The 24,113-nt window shown below is 32.3% G+C and overlaps 1 long non-coding RNA gene across 1 annotated transcript in view; it reads left to right on the top strand.

Moving 5' to 3' along the window:
• Positions 1 to 3,170, top strand: part of LOC147829994 (uncharacterized) — a 60,888-nt gene extending 57,718 nt beyond the window's left edge. The window contains exon 2 of the long non-coding RNA XR_015447462.1: positions 1,595 to 3,170. This is a non-coding gene — a long non-coding RNA (uncharacterized LOC147829994). The remainder of the gene's footprint in view (positions 1 to 1,594) is intronic.
• Positions 3,171 to 24,113: the final 20,943 nt, after the last annotated feature.

Raw genomic sequence — 24,113 nt, 5'->3', positions numbered from 1 at the left:
TTTTGTGGCCATATTAGTTTTATAGTGTGCTTTTATTATCATTTTAAAGTTTACAGGATCAGTAGTAATGTCTCTCTTTCATTTTAGATGTTAGTAACGTTTGTCTTCTCTATGTCTTACTAGCCTGGCTAGAAATTTTATTAGTGTTTTCAAAATTGCAGCTTTTGTTTCATTGATATTCTCTATTATTTTTCTGATTTTAACTACACTGATTTTTGCTGGTATTATTATCATTATTATTTTATATTATTTATGTGTAAATTGCTTTTCTATTTCTGGTTTCCTAAGATTCTGAAGTTTAGGATAATGATTTTATATTTTCCTTTATTCTAACTTGTGTGGGTTTTGTTTACAGTATTGGGGATACTGGTGATTGAACTCATACTATGCTATGTCCTCAGCCCTTTTTAAAATTTTGAGAAAGGATCTCCCCAAGTTTTCCTGGTGGGACTTGAACTTAAAATACTCCTGCCTCAGCTTCCCTCAGTGCTATTATTATAGGTATGTGCCACCACACCCAGTTTTAATGTATGTACTTTATATTATAAAATATCCTCTAAGCATTTCTTTTATTTTATCTCATATATTTTAATAATATGCACTTCCAATTTTATTTAGCTGTAAATATTTTTAAATTTCTCCAGAGACTTTCCTTTGGCCAATGTGTTATTTAGAAAAGATTTTTAATCTGCAAATATTTTCTAGCTGTTTTTTCAGATTTTTAAATTTCAGTTTAATTCTGATGTCATCTAAAACATACACTGTATCATTTCCATTTGTTTAAATTTACTAGGTATGTTTTGTCCCAGAATGTTGTTTGTGTTGATAAATATTCTATTTGATTGCATTCTCTGGTAGGATGGAGTATCTTGAAAATGCTAATTAGATCAAGTTATAATTTGCTGAAGCCCACAATAATTTGTTTATTTTCTGATTTATTGACCATTTCCTTACTGAGAGTGAGATGTTTATGTTTCTAACTATAGAAGGGAAGGTGTCTATTTTTTGTTAAGGATTATCAGCCTTGCTGCATGTTTATTGACTTTCTTTTTTTCAAGTGCACATATTTATAAGTTTGTATTGGCTCACATGCCAGGACCCACAGCGGAGGTCCTGGTAAGGTTCCCTTCCAATTCCCTACATAAGTTGCTCTTTTTAAACAACATATTCATCACTCTCTAATCAATGTATATTATCTCTCTTTATGTGTATTTTCTACATTTATTCATTTATTATTCATTCATTCAGCACTGGGGAGTGAAACCAGGACCATGACACTCAGTGTATCTCTGGCCCTTTTATTGAATTAATTAGCTATTCATTTTTATATCCAGACAGGGTCTTGGTAAATTGCTAAATTGCCCAAGGTGAGCTCAAATCTGTGGTTCTCCTGCCTCAGCCACCCAGAGCCTGGGATTACAGACATGCACCACCATGACTGGTTTCTATTTTCTACATTTAAAACTTTGTTAAATGCCAACTTAGTTATTAATATAATAAGGCTTAGTATGTTGACAGACAGAAACTCCTTTGGATAAAAATGTTTCGGAATGAAAAGTTGCCAGAATTTGATATCTATGTCTTCCTCCCACAGCCCCAGGGCCTTGGAGCCCAGTCCCCGGAGCAGAAGACTGAAGCACATAGGAAAATGGAAGACAGAAGAGAGGAACGGACAGGGCAGAGTTAGCGCTCCCACCGAGTGACTCCAAAGGATTCCTAGAAAAGATGCAGCTTTCAAAGGCGACTGCAGTGAGGAGTATCTGTGAACAATTTCAAGAATCACTTCTGAAGAAATACCAGTACAGAAATTATTATGATTTGCAATCACACCTGTGTGTACTGAACAACATGACCTGTGAAATCCTGCAGTATATTATAGAAGAAGCACATAAGGAGTGATATGGCACATTCTCAATTGAGGATAACTTATGAAAAACATTTTATCCATTGGACACCTCTTCTTTTTTTTTTGATAATTTTCATACAGTCTTAATCTAGGTTATCCATTTCAGTCATGTAGTTTGAGAGCATAAATATAGCAATCACAAAACCAAAAGTATGTTCAATACTTTGAAATTATTATTGCTAATTTTCTTGATCATTTTCTAAATAATGGATAATTAAATATTTTCAAGTATCCACTATACTTTGTACAAAACTGTACAAAAACAGTGAAATATAATCCTTTGCATATACACTCACATATACACACTCATATTTATAAATATCAAATGGCAATGAATGATGAAATATAAAAACACAAGGACAAAGTCCATTCCTTTGATAAAATAGTATTTCCAATTTTACAATGTATTCCAGCTACCTGTGGTCATGTACACCTGTAATCCCAGTACTCAGAAGGCTGAGGCAGGAAGCTCACCATGAGTTCAAGGGGAGCATGGGCTACATAGTGAGTTCAAGGCCAGCCTGAACTACATAACAAGACCCTACCTTAAAAACATATTCAAATCAAATCAAATGCATTCCATAGTGGTTTTACTAATATACATTTCCACCTACAGTGTAGCAGGGTTCTTTTGTCCCCACAGCTTTGCCAGTACCAACTATTTGTTATTGATTGTTTGATGATAGCCGTTCTTTCAGGAGTGAAATGAAATCTCAGTGTTGTCATTTGCATTTCTCTAATGATCAGTGATGTTGAACATTTATGCGTTTTATTGGCCATTTATGCTTCATGTAAGAAGTGTCTATTCATTTCAGATGTCCATCTTTTGATTGGGTCTTTTATTTTGGGGGCTCTAATTTTTTTGAGTTCTTTATATGTTATAAATGGAGAACTAAAAAAAAAAAACTAAAGTAGAAATTCCATCTGATCCAGCTATGTGTCTTCTCACAAGAGTGAAAGATGTCATATTGCAGTGATATGCATTAATATGTTTATAGCAGCACAAATTATAATAGCTAAATCTTGAATGTTATATGTTCATGAACAGATGAATGGTTAAAAACGATGTGATATTTATATACATAATGAAGTAATTTTCTGCCATGAAGAAGGATAAAACTTGAGTAATTTGTAGGAAAATGGATGCACTTTGAGACCATAATGTTAACCAAAATGAATCAGACACACAAGCTTAGATATTGCATGATTTCTCTTATATGTGAACCCCAAAATTCAAATAAAGAACAAAAGAATAAATAGATAATAGGAATGAGAGTGATCATTCTTTCTCAAATGAGAAGGGGGCCAAGAAATGGAGGGAGGAAAAGAGGGAGGGAAAATGGTGAAAATAAATTAAGATATGTTACCACTATGTACAAGTAGCAACTCCCCACAGGGATATTTTGTGTTACAAGCATGGACTAACAAAAAATACAAACTGGAAAAAAACTGAAACACGAAAAAAGGGTTCGTTTTCTATTAGGAATATATTATTATTGGTTGTCTATGCCATACAGATACATTATTTCTAGTGAAATGAAAGCACCTAGGAAACCAAAGTATTATCCACTCAAAGTAAAAGCAATATAAAGCAATATAAAGGATTTACCAGAATAATAAATTAAAAAAACAAATTCTGTTTATTTTTCCTTATCTCAGTGTACTAATTCTTGTTTTCATATGCACAGAGGCACGTAGATGCAGAAAGTTGTATTTTCATTGAAAACATTGAAAAATAAATGGATTTTTAAAAATCAACCTAATTCTATCCATTTAAAAGGATTTCAATATTAAATTAATACTACTATTTTAAAAAATTACAAATAGAATGATAACATTTAATGTTTATACTTCAGCAATGTAAAAGAAAGATGTCTTTAGTAGATAGTACTGATTGTTATTTATGATCACTTTACATATTTTTCAAAGAAGCAATGTTTAAAATAGACATTCAAAAGCAAGAAATATTATCTTGCCTCACATATGTAAATATAATTTGTATATACAAATACACAAAATGACTTTTAGTTGAGTAAAGATTTATAATTATAAAAAGATATTTAATTATATATGGGAAAAATAAATTTAACTTGCCAATATTTTTCCTTTAGCTCGGTTTCAAACTACAGATCATAATGTACATAAAAAGTTTGCACTGGAAAAATAAAATTTTAAATTGACGATTTAAAAGTCCTTCTAAAACTATAATTAATAATAAACTGATGAAGATAAAATAATTTCCACTTATTGATTTAGAAACATCTATAAAGCCAGCAATTTTTCTTATACCATTACTACTATAACAGTTTAATTTTGTTTAAAAACCTAAATAATAACTTTTAACATAAATTTTTTTCACATTAGAAGTCTAATAATAATGATTTTCCAATACAAAAATTATCCAATAATGAAAATTTTTTTCATCACTACAATTTGTCTGGCCCAGTAGAATGGAGTTAGACAGAACTAGACTGAAACCAAAATAAGACATATTTTTAGAGGATGTTACAATAGCCAAGATTGGTGTTTTATGGCCACTCATTGACAAAATTATCTTTAAAATTTATCAGCTAGTAGTAATCTTGGTTAATTTGCCGGCATTATACCTTTCACTTGAATATAACAAAGTGAAGCACGAAATCAAATTTTATTTCAATAATTTGGAGACCAATTTCATTCATGTATATATTCAGCTGTGATGGCAGTCAGATGTTAGAGATTAGAGTGACAGAGTTGAATACACAGAATTTAAACTAAACAATTTCACCCAACATACCAAGTTTAACAAAGAACTAACTGGGGTGTAATTTGGGGAAATTGAAAGTGAATTTGGTTACTCTATTTAGACTGTCTGGTTCACTGATTTGGAAAATGTCCTTAAACACTACAGAAGCCATTTTGCTACCAAATACTTAGCATTTACACAGAAATACAAGAGATACTTGCACCTGAAGCACCACTCTATAAGCTCTGAGTAAGAATAATTAGGTTGACTAAGAGTTTGGCATAATAAAGAAAGGCTACCATTTGTTCACTCATTCTCTCGGGTATATCACCTGAATACCAGTTATGTCCCAGGTACTGATTTAGTCATTAAACTAACCAGCAAAACAAACCAATGCCTTACATTCAAAGGGAATATTTGAAACAAAATATCTGAGATAAATAAGTAACATACAATAGCAAGTGTTTTGAATGGTATCCGCTAAGAAATACTTTAAAGATATAACTCTCATACCTGTGAGGGTAACCGTACTTGGGAAGAAAAGTCCTTGCAGATTACCAGTTTAAATGAGCTTATCTGGGTGAGCTCTAAGGGACTGGGATGAGTGTCCTTGTAGGAAGAGGGAAATTTGTATACAGACAGCCACAAAAAGAGTAACAATGGGGTCAGAGGCTGGACTCACAGACCGGCAAACCAAGAACAATGACTGTGCTACATGAAGGGAAGAAAGGGCATGACAAAGATCACCCCTAAGGACTTCAAGGAAATGTGGCCCTGGTGATGCCATGCTTTCGGACTTCTAGCCTACGTACTATTAGAGAATAAATTTCTGTGTTTTAAGTCAACCATTTATTGGTACTTTGTTATGACAGCCCTAGGAATTAACAAAAGACGTGACAGAATCCATGGAACGCTCTATCCAACAACAGCATATTACAGAGACTTCAAATACACACGGACATTTCCTGGAGCCCTTCATATGCTAGGCTCCAAAACAAGCCTCAATAAATTTAAATTGGTTAATTGACATGAAAAGTAGATTCTCTATTCACACAGAAATTAGACATAATAATGGAAAAAATTGTGAAATTTGTATGTGGAATTTAAATTATGAATTTCTAATTAATCCATGGCTCAAGAACTAGGCAATAGAAATTATATAATAAAATTAAAAGGAAGAAATAATTTGTCCAGTCTTACATAATGCAATCAAAACAACGATCAGAGGGAAATTTGTAGCTGTAAATTCCCACACTAAAATATTTTTTCTTTAATAATTTCAAGTCCATAACATAACTTCCCATGTTGAACACTTGAAAAAGAGAAAAATAAACCCAAAAGAAGCAAAGGAAAGAAGAAATATGGATGAGAGCAGAAATAATGAAATAGACTACAGAAACACAACAGAGAAAATTAACTACCAAGAGTTGCTTCTTTGTCAGTTTCATTAGAACTGAAAAAATTTAGCTAGTGTGATCAAGAAAAAAAGAATGTTCAAATTACTAAAATCAGAAATGGATGGCAATTATTATTACTGACCTTACAGAAATTAAAAGTATTAAAAGGAAATATCCTGAACAACTATATGCCAGATAGTTCTCAAAAGTCAAACAAAAAGTAATTAATTACAAAGTAACCATTACTGAATTAATGCTTTACATGATATGATGTAAGCAAACTAGCCTTATTATATTATTCATTTGCCCAACATTAGTTTATTTCTCCAAAGAAAGTTGTGATTCAATATCAGAGTTATTTCAATTCCAATTTAATTTAAATTCCACATGCTAGCACTTTGGAAAAACATGGGTTGATTCAAGTTCTAAGAGTCTTGTTGAAATTTTTATTTTCACAGAAATGAGTCCTGCACCTTTCTAACAATCTATTACATCACATTTAAGCCCTACCTTGGGAGCGCTCCCACAGAATTGCCCGTCAGGAATATTGTACTCTATTTTATATCTTGAACAGCATCAAAACCATGTGAGACCAATTCCCTCTTTTACCTTTAGTTTTTGAACAACTCCTGGATATGTATTACCTCCATCTACAACCAATGAATTTCAAAGAAAATAAGAACTTGCCATTTTATTAAGGAATATGCTACTTGGTAAATTGAGAAACAGAGTCATCAATAGTTACAAAACCCAATTCAGAACAGTGTAGATGACTTTATTAAAAATAATAATAAATCCATGCACACATTTTTATTTCCAATTTTTAGCTTCATCCTCCTCTATTTTATGCAAATAATGTATATATGATAAGAAAGTTTGAAAGTAAGTCAAGACACTCAAGAACAACAAAAAATAAAAAATAACAAGTTTTCAGTTTCACCAAATAGAGACCAATGCTAATAACATTCTAGCACTTTCCTTTGAAAGCTTATTTCAATTCTACTTTTGATACCACATATGCATTCACCCAACAATTCACTCACGTACGCTTTCAGGTATAATTTTATAATATTACAATTCTCCATTGGTATGATATCTGTTTCCTATACCATAAAGATATTTAAAAATCTTTGAGAGTGTAGCTAAATGTTTTGTTATGTGTTACATATTTATTTCTCTAATTAGGATTTTTTCATTTTCATTAACTAGTTCTTGTGTGAGTTAATAGAAATAAAAGAATGGAAGTACTTCAGGGAGCAATAATCTGTCATTTATTAGTGTGAATAAGGCTGACTATAGACAGACAGCAAGGTATAAGCATCCTGACAGAGCTTCAACAGTCACTGCTTATGAAACTGTGGAAACCATAAAATTGAGTTGGGTCTGAGTACATTATAGAAAATCCAGGTCAAGGAAACAAGTGTACTCTGAGAGCCCAGTTCCGTAGTGTCCGAGGACGTTTACTTTCCTTGCCTTCTTCTCCTCTCTCAGATGAAAAGGAGGTGGATCTCATTTACTTCTCTCTCCTATCTGGACTGAGTAAGGACTGATTCTTTTTATAAGTCAATTAATTTTGTTTAGTTTTGGGAGGGAGTCAAATTTGGAAAATTATTAAATCTTTCAAGTCCTGCTTCAGGATATAATTAAGTCATACGTCTGCATGTTTAAGTCTGGTCTATACAAGGCTGTATCTGCTTCCGAAGTGCAGAGTCTTGCTCATGGGCAGCTTTGTCCAGATTTCTGTTCCTCCTGGCTTCCATTTGGGTTGACCCTATCAAAAATCTTTAAGAAGTATTTAGCTGGCCTTGAACTCACTATGTCCAAAACTGGCCTCCAACTCATGGTGATCCTCCTGCCTCAGCCTCCTGACTGCTAGGTTTATAAGCATGCACCACCAAGCCTGGTCAATATTCTACATTCTTGAACTTGAAAATTAGATGGATACTGGCTTGTGCACTTAAGCTTCTCCAAAAGTATGTGAGATAAAAATGTTTTATTTAATGGCAATTTTGTACCACTAAATCTTTACCTTGTTACAGATTTTAATTCTCCCTTTATTTTTTGTTGTTAAACGTGTAATTGAGCACAAGTTATGTATCTGGTAAGTTTATAGACACGATTATAAAACCCACTCTCAAGAACATAAAATATAATTGCATTTGGTCCTCATTTTATGTGACAGCAAAAAAATAGTAAGATTGCCAAAGCTAAGCCTCAAGTCAGTAGCTACAGACTACCGACCTTCATGAGCTATTTAACTAACAGACCGAAATAAGAGGCTTTCCCACAGATAGCTGAGTGTCTTTCTCTCCAGAAATATCTAAATTTCCCTTACAAACCAGTTCAGATCACTTTTTAATTAATTACACTTTTCCAGTTCCCCCCAAGAGTTACCCTTTCTCGTTTTAACATTATCCCATATGCTTTATTTTTGGAGTGGAGGAGAACTGAACAAATTGCGTTGGGAGAATATTAGTATATTTTTTTATAAGGCACGGGTTGAAGAATGCTTTGTACTTTGTCTAATAAGTCATAGCAGTAATTGTTTACAAAATTTACTTTCAAAGGTTTCTTTTCTTTAACAGTAAATTTCATACTTTCATTTTAATTGAACTTTTAATTTGCATCACGTTTTTCCCCAGTAGTCGTTGGTAGCTTGAAGTTGAATATAAAGTGAAATAAAATAGGATTCATTAGTTTATTTGCTTGCTTAAACCTTTTAAATAAATTTAAATTTTCTTTTTGATGTGATTTCTTGTGGTTAAAGAATCTTTTCTAGAGTTTTTGGCAAAGTTTTCATTTCTTGTCACATTTTACATTTGAGAAAAGTTGTTTTGGTGTTAAAGTGGAATGTTTTGAACCTGTCATTGCTGTGCCTCTGTGACAATTGTTTTAGTTTGAAAGGCTCTTCAGAGATCACTTTTGAATATTGATAATCTCATTTTTACATCAAAATTTTATCACATCAAAAGAAAAAAATGCAGTGAAGAGAGACTACACATTACATTTAGGAAGAAAAGCAGAAATCAACTAAATTATAAGTTTTCATATGTTGAATTAAATTTTCTTGTTGATTTCCCCCCAAAGAAGAAACCATGTGAGGGATTTATACCTCTTCCTATTAAACTTACAATGTAAACAGCAATGATTGATATATGACTTTCCTACCAAAGAACTGTGAACCAGAATTACATAGCATTGCATCTGTTACATGAAAATTCCCAAGGAAGTTTGAGACTCAAAAAGTCTAAATATAGAATCCAGTAAATTATTGCATAAATTGTGCAAAAATAGGTTCCTCAGGCACCAGCCTTGGATTCAGGTCAGGATAATGACACTGTACTTCTGCCTAGGCTACAAAATGTTAAAACTAAGGAAGGTGTTTGCATCATATGGCCTAATGATACTCTGAAACTTTCTGGTATTATGAAGGCTGGGAAATATTTGTATTCTTAACAGTAAAATACAGAAAAATTCTATGCCCAGTAGAGGATAATAAGGCTGATAGAAATGTAAGTGAGGAGATAGACACACAAATAGATAGTTGGATAGGTAGGTTAGAAGATAGATAGATAGATACATAGATAGATAGACAGACAGACAGATGATAGATAGAGATGCCTGGGGGTAAGAAGTAAGACTTTGGATCAATTTTTTCCACACTGACTTTTCTCAATTATAAAAAAGAATACATGTCTTGTTTTGCCTCAACCAAATTTACTTCTATTCCATATGAGTAAACTTCTCTGTAATTGTTTTAAGCTGTTAAGCTTTTTGTCCTGATTCTTGTTACCCAGGACCCATTATGCATAAGGTAGATTAAATCGGAGACCAAGAAGAAGGGTAGGCTCTAGGGAAGGGAAACACCATTTATTTCTTCCATTCTCAGGCCATAGCAATCTTGGGGACTGTGAGGGCCCATCACAGTTAGAATATGGAGATTGTAAAATACTTGGGAATTTGTTTACTTTAAAATAAAATTATGCTCAGGAAAAATTTTAATAAAATTTTAAACTTAAGCCTCCTAAATAACATGGTAATTAATAATTATAAATATAAGCAAAATTCAGACTGTTCATGAAGACAAAACGTTGTGGACATTCTCTGTCTTTTCCACGCTAACTCTATATTGGCTTTGCTTCTCCCAAACTAGCACCTACGGGTTCCTTTCCTTTATTATAATAGACTTGCACAGTCTCTCTGTCAAATGCAATATATAAGGTGACCTAATATATTGAAACATAGCATTAGATGACATGAAACAAGATTTACGCAGCAGAGAACAAAAATTAAAATGAATGTTGCTACAAAAACTAAGCTTGGAGCACCTTAGAAAATATGAAAATATCATCCAAGACAATTTTCAAATGCTGAACACTAAAATAATTTTGTTTCTCCCACAATTTTTTTCTTTGATTCAACCTGAATTTAGAATAAATATATTGAATAAATAACAATATGAATTCTTAAAACTTTTTATAGGTGTTTTCATTCAGGGCCCATCAATTCCCACACTGTTTGTCTGACAACATTGCTATAGCAGAATACCACAAACTGGTGGTGGGGTGGTGAGTAGAAATTTACTTGGCTCATGCTTCTGTTGCCAGGGAAACCCAAGAGCATGGCAGTGATGGCAGTGGGATTGGAGACCTTTTTCCTACATCATAACAAGGTTAAATACATCACTTACATGAGAGGAAATGAGAGAGACAGTGGGACAGTGGAGAGGGGAGAGAGAGAGAGAGAGAGATGCAGAGACATCAGAGACAAAGAGAGGCAAAGAACACAAAAGAGAATGGAACTCACTTTAATAACAAATGCACTCCCACTGTAATGCATTAGTCTATTAATGAGAGCAGAGCCTTCATGACTTACCTATCATTTAAATTTTTCCACCTGTGCAAAATATTGAGTTGAGTATTGTTTTCAACACGTAAACTTTGAAGTGTACATTCAAATGAGGTCCATAGAAAGAATTCTATGTTCTACGAACTTAGAATGAAAAAAGCACTACATTTATATATTGATTTACTTTATCTGAAGCCCAGCAGTTAAACAAATTATTCATGTAGACAGAATATGATTATAGTATGGAAACTGCCTGTTCACAAATAAAAATTGTAGATCTCCACACTACACTAGAATTGGTGTGGGTATCACAAATATAATTTCTGTTCATCATAAATAACATCATGGTAATATGTGGACTCAATTTATAATTTCTTGCATTCATACAAGAAATACATAATTTGCCATAAAATACTTTTTATTAAATGTTGTTAAATTTCTTGCAGTAAAGTTGACTTCTCTATGTGACAATAGGAATTTTATTTCTTACACTTAAAACATTAGCCTAAGAAAGGAAAGTTGTTTTTATAATACTGTCAGAGTCTTAATGGTTAATGGCCTCTTTAAAAAGTACAAAGGTCCAAAAGTTAGTATCTTCCCACTTCCAAAGCCATCATAAAGATGTTCATAGCAGCATTATTTATAATAATGAATACTCGGAAGCAATCAAGATGTCTTGGATTCACAAAGTGAGTAGAAAAAAATATCCTCAGGTATATTTTTCAGACAATGCAATATTATTCAATACTAAAAACAAATGAGATATCAAGCCATGAAAAAATGAGGGAACCTTAAATATATATTGCTAAGTGAAAGGAGTAATCTGAAAAGGCTACATTCTGTATGAGTCCAACTTCTGTACATGACATTCTGGGAAAAGAAAAGCTATAGGAACACTGGAAAGGTAAGTGGTTACTAGCAGTTGGAGTTAATAAATGAATAGGAAGAACACAGGATTTATAGGACAGCAAAAATAGCCTATATGATACTACAATTATGGTTACAATGCATTATGTTTGTCCACATCCTTAGATCACAAGGGGTAAATCCAAATGAAATTGGGGACTTTGAGTAATGCGCTAAAGAGGGGCTATCATTTACAACAAATATAACACTCTGCTGAGAAGTGTTGAATATGGGGGTACCTAGGAGTGTATGGAGGCAGGTGATGTTATTTAATTTATTTAAGAAAAATTAAAAGTGATTTGAAATTCCAAATTAATGAGGCTTCCAGAATTTACTTTATGCTATTCTATTGTCACAACAATCCTATATAAGTACATTCTGTCATCAGCAATGGGAGAGGAAACAGAGTGGACAGGGAGGGAATGAGAATTAGTGAAAGGAAGTCCTTTGGGAGATGTTGCTCACAAAATAAAATACATTTTATTGCATTTTTCCACAAACATGGTTTTCTTGTGCTTAGAGTATGGCTAGTCTCTGTTGCTTAAAGTATAGCTTTGCCCCTGAATTATCTCAGTTCTTCCATTAAGAATCCTCTTATAAGAACATTTGAAATAGTTAATTAAATAAAAGAAAATTACTTATATAATTTTTTTGCACACCACCGTGGTTATATGGTTTGCAACTTGGTTCTAACCACCCATTCATTTATGAAATTTGAACAATGCTAATCAGCTTGTTAAAGACTTTTTAAATTAAATGTTTTTGTTCTGAGATGATCATAGATTTTTTTAAAATACCACAGAGAGACCCTGTGTACCTTTTACCCAGCTTCCTTCAATAGTAGCATCCTGCAAAATACAGTGCAGTATCCCAAGCAGGAGGCCGCCCTTGCAGTAGGATGTTTCCTTCTTACCTTTCCATCAGGATCTACTGTCACTTCAAGCAGCCCTCCTATTGCCCTTTTCTGCCCACAGCTGGTTTTCACCTGTCTCACTTTATCCTTGATTCATGGCAATCGCTATTCATGTATCCATCTACATAATCTCACAATTTCAGAAGTGTTATATAAATGGAACCATAGACTACCTAACTTTGTGAGATTTACTCTGTATATTTTCACACAGCATAGCTCACCTGAGATATCCAAATTGTGTCAGTTGTCTGTTCCTTTTATGTAATATTCCATGTTATAGATGTACCACAGGCAGTTTAATCATTGCCCTTTGAAGAATACCTACCTGAACATCCAGTTTAGATTACTATGAACTTCCATGTAGAGATTTTTTGTCTGGACACATGAGATTATTTTCCTAAAATAAATGTCCAAAGTGTAACATCTTAAGTATATGATACTTCACATGTACATACCATATTTAAAAGAAACTAATAGATACATCTTGGAAATGGTCTATACAACCATCACAAGATGCATGGATAAAGAAAATGTGGTATTTATACACAATGGAGTACTACTCTACCATAAAGAAAGATAAAATTGAGTCATTGTAAGAAAACGGTTGAACCTTGAGTCGATAATGTTAAGTGAAATGAATCAGAACAGCAAGCCTAAATACCACATGGTTTCTCTTATCAAGAAACCCAAAATATAAACACAGAACAAAAAAGTTAGATATAAGAAGTAGGGAGATAGATCTTTTGCAAATGGGAAACACCAAGAGATCGAGGGAACCAGAAGGAAGAAGGGAAAGAGAGTGCAAATAGAATCCAGATGGAGTCATTATGTGCTACAAACGTGTACCATACTAGTAAAAACAAAAATTGGAAAAAAGTTAAACCAATAACCCTAAGCTTTAAAGTCATTGCTTTATTTACTAAATAAGTTTTGCATGTTTTTAAGTAAAAGGTCTCCATTGTCTCCTCTATCAAATTAGCTTCTTAGATGACAAGACAAATATAATATAATAAATACAATATCTCTCAGTGAACTTTGAAAAACATTTGGCCATTATCTAATAAAGTTAAACAAATTTTACATCTCACCATTTACAGCTCAGAGAATTTATTTAAAAGGAATGACTGTACCTGCTCATCAAATGACATGTGCTGCAATGTGCATAGCAGCAGTTTTCCAGGATCCAAGACAAAAACAAAATAGAAAAACCCTAAAAACTACTCAGATTCCCATTGAATTTATAATCAATAAATAATTTGTGTCTTGTGCACAGAATAGAAAATTGCACACCAATGAGAACAAATGACCTTTATTATAAATCATTAAGAATATATTTCCTAAACATAATTTTTAATCTAATAAGCCAGACACAAATATATACCCTGTAAAATTCACTTATATAAAACACAAAAGCATAAAAATAAATGAAGTTTGTGAAATTAAAAATTATGAGAGTAGTTATTCTTTCATGGGAGGTACTGGAAACCAAATATCAGGGAAAGGGACTTCTCATGGAATTCTTTCTCATACTTCCCCCAAGGGTAATTTTTGGTTCCTTTGGTTTGTTTGTTTGTTTTTGTGTTGTGGACACTGAACCCAGGAGCCTGAGCATGCTAAACAGTCTCTAGCACTGAACTACAAGCCCGGCCCAAGATGTAATTTCTTAAGGCAATGCAGTTTCTGTATATCAGGAAGTGGGCATAACTCAGCTGGAGATCTGCTTCGCTCTCTCACGAGGATAGTCATCTCACCATTTGGTTGTAAAGTTTCACTTTCAGCAAACATTTGTGATTTGGGGCAGGATTCAGCTTACTGAAAGCTATTGGTCTTAGGATGCCAATTTCTTGTTGGCTGTTGCTGGAAGGCCTGCCTCAGTTTCTTGTTCCGTGGGGCTCCACCAGCAAAACTGGAGAATCACAGCTGTCGCGAGAGGAACTGCGTTAGCAAGATGGAAGTCCTGAACTTTTGGGCTATCATCGTGAGAACGACACCCCTTCAACTCTGTCAGTCACTGTTGGATAGAAGGAAATTATTCAAGTGCCAGAGCTTATGAAGGCTATTTATCAATACCAGAGCACAGGGGCATCGTGGCCCAACTTAGGGTCTGCCTTGTCATCTCTGTCTATAATTAGCAGGATACATGCATAGCTACACACATGTCGATATATAGATGTATGTCTAGCAATTAATTTCCCATTATATTACATTGATATATATATTGTTCTTATGCTAATACCATAACGTCTGGAATATTATGTTGACTTTAACTGTGCAATTACATGTTCTAATTCTTCCAAAATTGGTCTCTTCTTTGGACTATTTTCTAAGTCATTTGTATGTCCCTATATAATTAGAGTTATCTTGTACTTTTCAACAAAAATATCTACTGAAGATCTGCTTAGATATCTTGTACTTTACTACAAAAATATCTGCTGAAAATTTGGCTGGAAACACATTGAATGTATCAATAAATATGTTTAAATTGATATCACAATTAAATTGTCTTCCAAACCATGAACTTGATATATAATTTTACTCATCCCATGATTTGTAGTTTTTAGTGCCAAAGTCTTACAAATGTATCTTTAGTTTGACAAAAATGTCATGTTTTCTGACGTTATTGTAAATAATATTTTATATTGCAATACTCAAATATTCATCGGTAATATGTGGAAGAGCTAAGTGATCTATATTTTACGACCTTAATTAACTCACTTGTTAATTCTAGAGTCATATTTTCATGTTTCTTAGGAATTTCTATACCTGTAATCACATTATATGAGAATAAAATAGCTTCAATTCTTTAGTTGCAAAATACATGTTTTTTTTTTAAATTTCTGAGTACAACCCTGAATACAGTGTTGAGTAAAAGTAGAGAGAGAAGATAAAGAGAAAGAATATTCTAGCAGTTTTCCCAGTCACAGAAAAGCTTCAGTCTTCCACCATAAATACGACATTTGTTACAGGTTCGGATATGCCTTTTAGAAGGCTAATGAAGATCCCTTCTTTTATCTATTCGTTGAAAGTCATTTTAATGAAGTAATAAAATATTTTATTGGTGTATGTCTGTAATCAGAATAATAATGTTTGTTTTGGGGAACTGATACATGCATGTAAGATATCTTGGTCATTTTCAATGCCATTGTCCCCATCTCCCTTTCTTCTTCCTTCCCCCTGACCTCCTTCCCCATGTCCAAGAGGACACTTTCTAGTTTCTCATATCTCCCTTTTATTTCACTCATTTTTAAATTTATCTTTTATGTTTTTAAAAACATAGAAACATAGAACATCAAACTGTTTGACTCTGGCTTACTTACTTAGCATGATAGTCACAAGTTTTACCATTTTCCTGCAAATGACATGAGTCTTTTCTTCTTTATGACTGAGTATTTCATTCATCTGTTGACAGGCACCTAGGCTGTTGCCAAAATGTAGCTAATATGGCTTGCACTGTACGTATTACAATAGTGTGATTTTTAAAAATTCTTTGAGCCACACCCAGGTGAACTATAACTGATCCAAATGAAAGTTATATTTTTAGATTTTGAGAAATCTTCATCCTGGTACTACAGTCCCACCAACAATGTAGGCTTATTCCTTTTTCCCAATATGCTTGGAAGCATTCTTTGTTGTGTGTGTGTGTGCGTGCATGTGTGTGTGTGTGTGTGTGTGTGTGTGTGTGTTATTGATGACAACCATTTTGACTGGAGTAAAATGGAATCTCAGAGTTGTTTTAATTTACATTTTCATAATGGCTAAAGATGTTGAACATTTTTTTCCAAGTACTTATTTGCCATTTGTACTTCTTTAGGAAAGAGGCTATGCAATTCATGTGACCATTTTGATTGGGTCACTTGTTTTGAATGCTTATTTTTTTTTCTTGCAGTCTTTGTATATTCTAGATATCAGTCCTCTATCAAAAGAATAATTAGTAAAATTTTCACACTGTGTATGTACACTATTATTTTTTAACCCTGTAGATTGTTTCCTTTGCTGTGAAGAAGCATTTTAAAGATGTAAGCCCATTTGTTGATTCTTGGTATGATTTCCTATGCTCTTAGAGTTCCATTCAGAAAGTCTTTCCATGTACCTATGGCTTCAAGTTTTTCCTCTATATTTTATTCCAGCAGATTCAAAGTTCATGGCTTCATATCTAGATCTTTGACCCACTTTGATTTGATTTTAGTACAGAGTAAGAGATAAAGATGTAGTTTTAATCTTCAGTAAGTGGAGATCCAGTTTACCCAACACCATTTGTAAAAAAAAAAAAGGCTATCTTTTCACTAGTGTGTGTTTTGAACTTTGTCAAAAATCGGATGACAATAGATGCATGGAGTTGTTAGTTGTTTCTGTCTTCTGTTCTATTCTATTGTTCTACCTGTCTGTATTTGTGTGGCTATCATGTTGTTTTTCAATGTAGTCTTCTAGGATATCTTGAAATCTGATGTTGTGATATCTCCAGCTTTGCTTTTTTTCCTTAGGAATTCTTGACTACTCTGGATCATTTATGATTTCATGTGAAATTAAGGGTTGCTTTTTATAGTTCTGTGAAAAATACTGTTGGTATTTTAAAGGGAATTGTATTACATCTATAGATCATTTTTGAAAATATAACCATTTTAACAATATTAATTCTGTGAATTTAAGAGCAAGGGACATCTTTCTATTTTGTGAATATTTTCAATATTTTAGTATCACAATTAATTTAAAATGTTAAATCTCTTTTACCTCTTGGAGTAAAGACAGCTACTTTATGGTACACTATTCAATTTAAAAGTTAATAGGTAATATTTAACTGAAATTTTAAGTAATTGAATCTATGTTGATTGGTGGATTCGATCTTTTAGTTTTCCTACAATGTGTTTGCTAAATTTCAGTAGAAGTGTAAATACAAACACATAAATTATGGTGAAATGTGCAATTTCCCCTTATTTTGTAGAATAGTTTGCACTGCTTTTGTACTCATTATTTGTTTCTTCTTTGATAGAATTAGCCTGAGTTCTGTATGTGGGAATATTTTCTTTGTTTGTTTGTTTGTTTTTTCTGCTACCGGGGATTGAACTCGGGACGTCATGCTTGCAAGGCAGGCGGTGGAACCACTGACCTAAATCCCTGGCCCTATATGTAGGAATACTTTTAAATTATAAGTTGAAATTATAAGTTAAAATAAAGAATTCACTTTTTTATTTTTTTGAGATTTGATTTTTGGCAATATATGTCTGTCAAGGATTGTTTTAATTTCATCTACGTTGTCAAATTTATTGGTATGAAATTGTATACAACAGTCATTCATTTTAAATTATTGAAGCATTTGCAGTTATGTCCCTTTTTCAAACCTAATGCTGATTGTTTGTGGGTATTTTTTTCTTTTTATTTGGTTTGATCAATAAAATGACAACTTTTCATATTTATTGATCTTTCAGGAAAGGAATATGTGGTTTCATTAATTTTTTCTCTATCATTTGCCCATTTTACTTTTCATTGATTTCCAAGTTATATTTAGGGTTACTTTCTTTCTTTCTTTTTTTTTTTTTTTGCTGTTTTCTTAAACTTATTCCATATCAAATTTGTTCTGTTTTTAGTTTATTAAAGGAGAAAAATTATTCAATATAGACATACATAATAATTTATATTTGTCACACACTATCATTTTCATAATTGTTTTAACTTGTGTAGGTGCTTATTTCCATCTAATCTTATTTTTCTCTTTGTTAATATTCTATATGAAGCATATAGTTTATTAACTTGTGTAGCACAGTTTTTAGCTACTAATACATTCCACTATTTTTTATTTGTCTGTAAACAAGTTTTTAATTTTGTTTTTTTCCAAAGAGTACTTTTTGTTGAATATGAAATTCTGGATTTTTAATTTTACTCTTTTTTTGCATTGTTGATATTGTTCCATTTATTCCTTCCTTAATACATCTAAATAAAAGTCTCAGTAATGTTTTCTTTCATCTACTTGTATACATACTTTCTCTTTTTTATGGTTTCAATATATTTGCTTCATCAGTATGTTTTAGCTATTTAATATGATTAGCTGTGAATTTTTGCATTTGTTATATTTTCTCTTATTCAGATTATTTAGTTCCTTGTTTTTATTAATTTAAAGCTTTAATCCATTTTAAAAGTATCCAAACATTTTCTCTTGAAATATGTTTTTATGCCTCTTTTCTCTATTTTTTTTGAGGGGGGAAGGTAAGTGGGTAGAAGACTTTAATAATGTAAGTCAAACCAAATTTTCTTATCCCCAGTTAACCTTTAGTCCATCCTCTGTTTTTCAGTTGTTTTCCTTTCATGCTTCCTTTTGGATTTCTACTGCTGTATTTAAAGTTCCATTAGCTCTGTGTAATCTTGTTAATCTCACTTAATAAAATTATCATTTCAAATGGTATACTATTCATTTATAGGAGTTCCATTTATTTACTGTCTTCTAACATTTAACTTTATTTTATTTTTCTTTAAATGAATGAAATTAATGTTTTAAAAATCTTTCTCTGATACTTATGTTGTCTCTGTGATGTCTAGGTCTATTAGATTTACTGATGTTTTTATTCTAGTAAGTCCTCCGTCTTGGCATAATATGTCATAATTGGTTAAATGTTGCATATTGATATGCACAGAGTTTTCTTCCTCTAGAATTTGTATCATGAATATCTAGCCTCGATGTGATGTTATTTGTAGAGAAGTTCTTGAGACAGATAAAGATCAAATAAAGTCAGAGAGTACTGCCCCAGTCTGGTAGGGTTAGTGTCATCACAGTAAGAGGAAGAGATATCAGAGAGTTTGTTTTTTTGCTCAGTGTGCAGGCACTGAAGAAAGACTGTGAGAACACAGCAAGTATACTGCCTTCTACCAACCAAAAAGAATGCTATCAACATGTTGAATATAGTCTTCTAGCCTTAAGAACTGTAAGATTCTGCAAACGAGAAAGGGCCTGAGACATGGAAGGAAGGAGACTTAAAACAATTCAGATGGCTCATGTAAATGTACCAAACACAATCCAGGTAGTCATTATTTATCACAAACATGTACTAAAATAAATAATTAAGTAAAGACAGAAACTTAAGAAAATATATGTGGTTAGGCCATTTAGCCTATGTACTTAGTCACGGCAGCTTGAACAGACTAATACAGATATTATGAATGTTATGCTGTTGATCTTGTCTTTGTTTAATCAGTGCTGTTTTCATTATGGGTACAGTTAGTTATGTGTGTCTTCGCCTGACTCTCTACAGGCCTGTGAAAGGTTTCATACCCTACACTTAATGGATAGTTCAGTCCTGTTAGAAGGCCTGTTCCTTCTGGGGATGCCACCGATTGTTCCCTTTATTGCTGGCTGGTTGGAACTCATCTCTCCTCTGTGAGTTTCAGGACCTACTAAGCTTCTAAGTCTCTGGACTGCTTTCATACAACTGAGCGGAAGTTCACCCTCGCTGTTCACTGCAAACGCTCAGGAGCCTATGCATAAATACTGAATTTCCTTTTCTGTGTAGCTTCCTCTTTGTCATTACTCTTCTCAATTTCCAACCATTTGACCGCTCCTCCCCTGTCTCTTCAACTGAGGAAGTCTGCTGAAACATGATTGAATTGTTCCTTGCTGACCCTCAGTGTGGAAATCGCTGCTGGGTATGCAGCTGTGGTAATCATAATCCACATTTCACTTCTTTCTCTTCTTTAGGGTTATACTTCTGTGCTGCTCACTGTGCAGTTTCTGAAAACAGTGATTTTATTCATGTTGTGCTCTTTGGTACTTGCTAAAATTGGAACTGCGAACCCCCTTGCCAGTCTGGGGCTTTAAAACTGAACATCTTTATCATGTATCGTAATGCTGTATGCATCTCTATTAGAAATCCCCCCAACTGGGGAGGTTTTGTTGTTTTATCCACAGTTGCCAGTAAAAAACTTTTTCATGGGAAACTTACAGGAAATAAGGGGGCAAGCTATGAGAACCTTGGCCACATAAAGGAAAAGGGATTCAGTTAGAGGAATGCTGAGGGTAACTGCTCACAAGTATCACATTTGGAAGCTAGGTGGATAGGGAAGCTGCTGTGGAACGAGGCAATGGAAGGTGCTGAAAGCTGAGGTATGATATGAAGACCTGGAATTTGGGTTCTGCTCTCACAAGCTGAGAACAATGCAGACTTTCGAGTGGCATCCTCCCATGTTCTGAAACTTAAATTTCTAAAAGAAACGCTCTGACAGTTTCTGGGAATATAAAGGGTGGAAAATAATATTATTGATATATTAAAATGTTCTTGTTGTGCAACATACTATTTGCCAAGCAGTATTCTAAATGCTTTCCATGTATTAATTCATATAATATATAATTAAAGTATATATATATATATATTCATGTAATTATATAATTTATAATTAAATTATAAAGACTGCGAATGTTATCTCTATTTTAAAGATAATGAAAATGGGTACAGAGAGATGTTAAAGCTTCTTCAAGTTTACATAGAAGAAGTAAGTAACAGGCAGTATGTTTTTATGCACTGCTATTTCATTCAAACCTTGGTCATTTTTAATTCAGTGCTCTGGAGAATTATAAAGTTTATAAAGGATTTATAAAGGAAAACAAAAACACAAGCTAATCTTTTTGCTTTGTGTTCCTTGTAACCACTGCTTTTATTTTACTTTATTTCTGGACTACAATGGGCCATAAACTAAAAAAGAGTAATCATTTCTAAAAATGGATTATAATACAATATAAAAAGTTTACTTTAAAATTCCAAGAGAAAAACAGATGAGAGTAATGATTTTATATAACAAAGAGTTGAATTAAAACAATGTGAAATTATGAATCAACTGCCAAAGCTACTACTTTAAATTTTTATTTTATATTCAAATAAAAATCTCCATAAACATGACAATTTAAAAACAAAATATTGCTCTAAAAAATGCTATAATCCACAGAATGAGTTGAGGCCAGGAGGACCTGAGTAAGTTTATTGTTCTTGGGATGCAAAGTGTTGCTATTATTTTATTATTTTATTCCACTTTTGTGGAAAGACTATTTCTTATTGAAATACTTGCAATGGCTCTCAGAAGCAGAAAGCCTTATTTTATTTCCTTAAAAACTCTATACATTCGTGGAAGTAATGATCTAGTTTGTATTTACCAAGTAGATAACCAAAAATCAACATTGTACTTCTATAGCAAGTGTACATAAAGGGCATATTTTATTGGGATAAATTTAAGCTTCTTGCTCCTTGAAATTAAGCCATGTTTAGAATATTTTTCTGTGAGGTATTTTTTTATTGAATAAAGAAATTTCCTATCTATTAATTATATTTGAAGAACATACATGAAATCCTTATTGTATATAGAACTGATAATCAAATTTGAATGTCATATCTAAACAGTAAAATGGCTTTTTCTCTCTCTTATATAGAAATACAATACTTAGCATATATTGTCTGAGGCATTCTCAGAAATTTCCAATCTTCCAAAATATGTGGTGTAAGAACTATCTTTGTTATACACATAGGGTTCCTGTAAGTAATCTACACAAGTTACAAGCTTATTCAGCAGTTGGGACTGATATTAAATCTAATATTAATATTATTACAAATCCTTAGTGATTATCATATTTAGTGAATGTAAACATCACGTGATTTCACATTCCAGTTAAAGATTTGACTAGAACATCAAGATTGGTATTACTAGAGTTTCACAATTTCTTCAAAATTAGACATATATTTCATTTACTTTTGAAGTAATCACATGAAACTCATGAGCTATTCTTATCCAACATGCATATTTTAAATTTTTAAAATTTATTTTCTGTTTCTGCTTTAACAACCACAAAAATAAGTACTGTATTAACACTGATTTTAACATATATTTTATGGTATTATTTTATTACATATACATACATTTTATATGTATTCATCGATTATAAGTAGGTATTTCATAAAAATAAATTGTACATTTACTTAGGCAAAAAAAATGAGTTGTAGAAAATGTAACCAACTAGTTGTATTACTGAAAAGAATTAGAATTTTATTACTCTGAACTATTCCCCTAGTTGTTTTTTTTTGCCACTATTAAGCACTAGCTAGATCCTGAAAAGATGTGATATATTTAAGTATTGTATCAGATGACAACATATTTCAGAAATTTAGTGTTTATAATTTTTATCATTTAAAAATATCTAGATTATTTTGTTCTTCTGACTTCTACTGCTTTTCAATAGATTGCTTTGAATTTAGAAGAGCCTTTTCTTTGTTAGTGTTACAAAATGAAAAACTTTATTTTTAGGACTGTAAATACACCAAGTGGGAATTCATTTTTGACATTTTCATTTCCTATATAGAGGGTAATGTCATTTGAATACAGATATTTTGAAAAGTTTAGTGTAGGGATGAAAGAATCATGTTTAAATCCCGTTGTAAATATGACTGTATTGATTCATGATTTTCTAGTTTCAATTTATGGTAATATCTTTCAGAATATCTTAAAAATCTAACATTGTAAAACTTTTAAAAATCAATATCTTTTTATTGTAGAGATAGCTTAGCAGTATAGCCCTAAAATGGCAACATTTTCTCTTTTTTTTTTTTTTAAATGAAAGAGTGTAAAAGCAGACTGATTCCTAATGCCATCCCAGTAGACTTAGATATCTGTGTTCCAGATGACAACTTTTGACATCCAGTGATTCATTTTGAAGTCTTTAATTGGGGGATTAAGCACAGATATTTTTCCTCCTGATGACTGGCATAAATGTCTGGACATCATCCAGACAGATGATATTAATCTTCAGCTTCTTTGTAACTTGGCATTGAACAAGCTTAGTTGGGTGTTTTTTGTAAGATAGAAACTTTTCTTCATTTTCTTTTCAGCAAATGAAGAAAGATTTCAATAACAGTAAGACTTCATTCTGTAACAAAAAACTATCCATTAAACAAATATTAATTAATGCTTACTGTACTAGAAATCTTGAGCTCTGGAGGTAAAATAATGAAGACAAACACGAACAAATTCTGCTCTAATTGAATTTATAGTATACTGAGGAAAACAGATATTAATCAACTAACAAAAATGCATCAAATAACTTAAATGTGGTAGAAAGACTGAATAACCTCAAAAAGAGCACCCCACATATAAAGATTATTTTAGGAATATAATAGAAACTACTACAGATTGATTAAATGATGAAAATATTAATTTATCTTTATAATATTGTTTGATAGAGTGATATTTAAAAGAAACATACCTTGGAGATTTGCCCAATGAAAACAAAAAGGAATCTTGCACTTTTTGCCTTCAGTGTTCAACTTTTGCGTATTTAGCATTTCCCATAAGGTACAAAGTGTTTCATATTGATTGGGAAGAGACTTGCCAAGGAGAAAATCACTTTGAGTAACTGTCTTAGAAAAGACATAAAACAATTGGTTTACTTCCTTCTCA

The sequence above is a fragment of the Heterocephalus glaber genome, unplaced genomic scaffold, assembly GCF_053883595.1.
Source record: "Heterocephalus glaber isolate CG9 unplaced genomic scaffold, H.glaber_assembly_v1.0 deba00000347, whole genome shotgun sequence".
NCBI classification, from domain to species: domain Eukaryota; kingdom Metazoa; phylum Chordata; class Mammalia; order Rodentia; family Bathyergidae; genus Heterocephalus; species Heterocephalus glaber.
The sequence above is the reverse complement of the archived record's forward strand: the minus strand, read 5'-3'. Positions and strand labels throughout refer to the sequence as shown.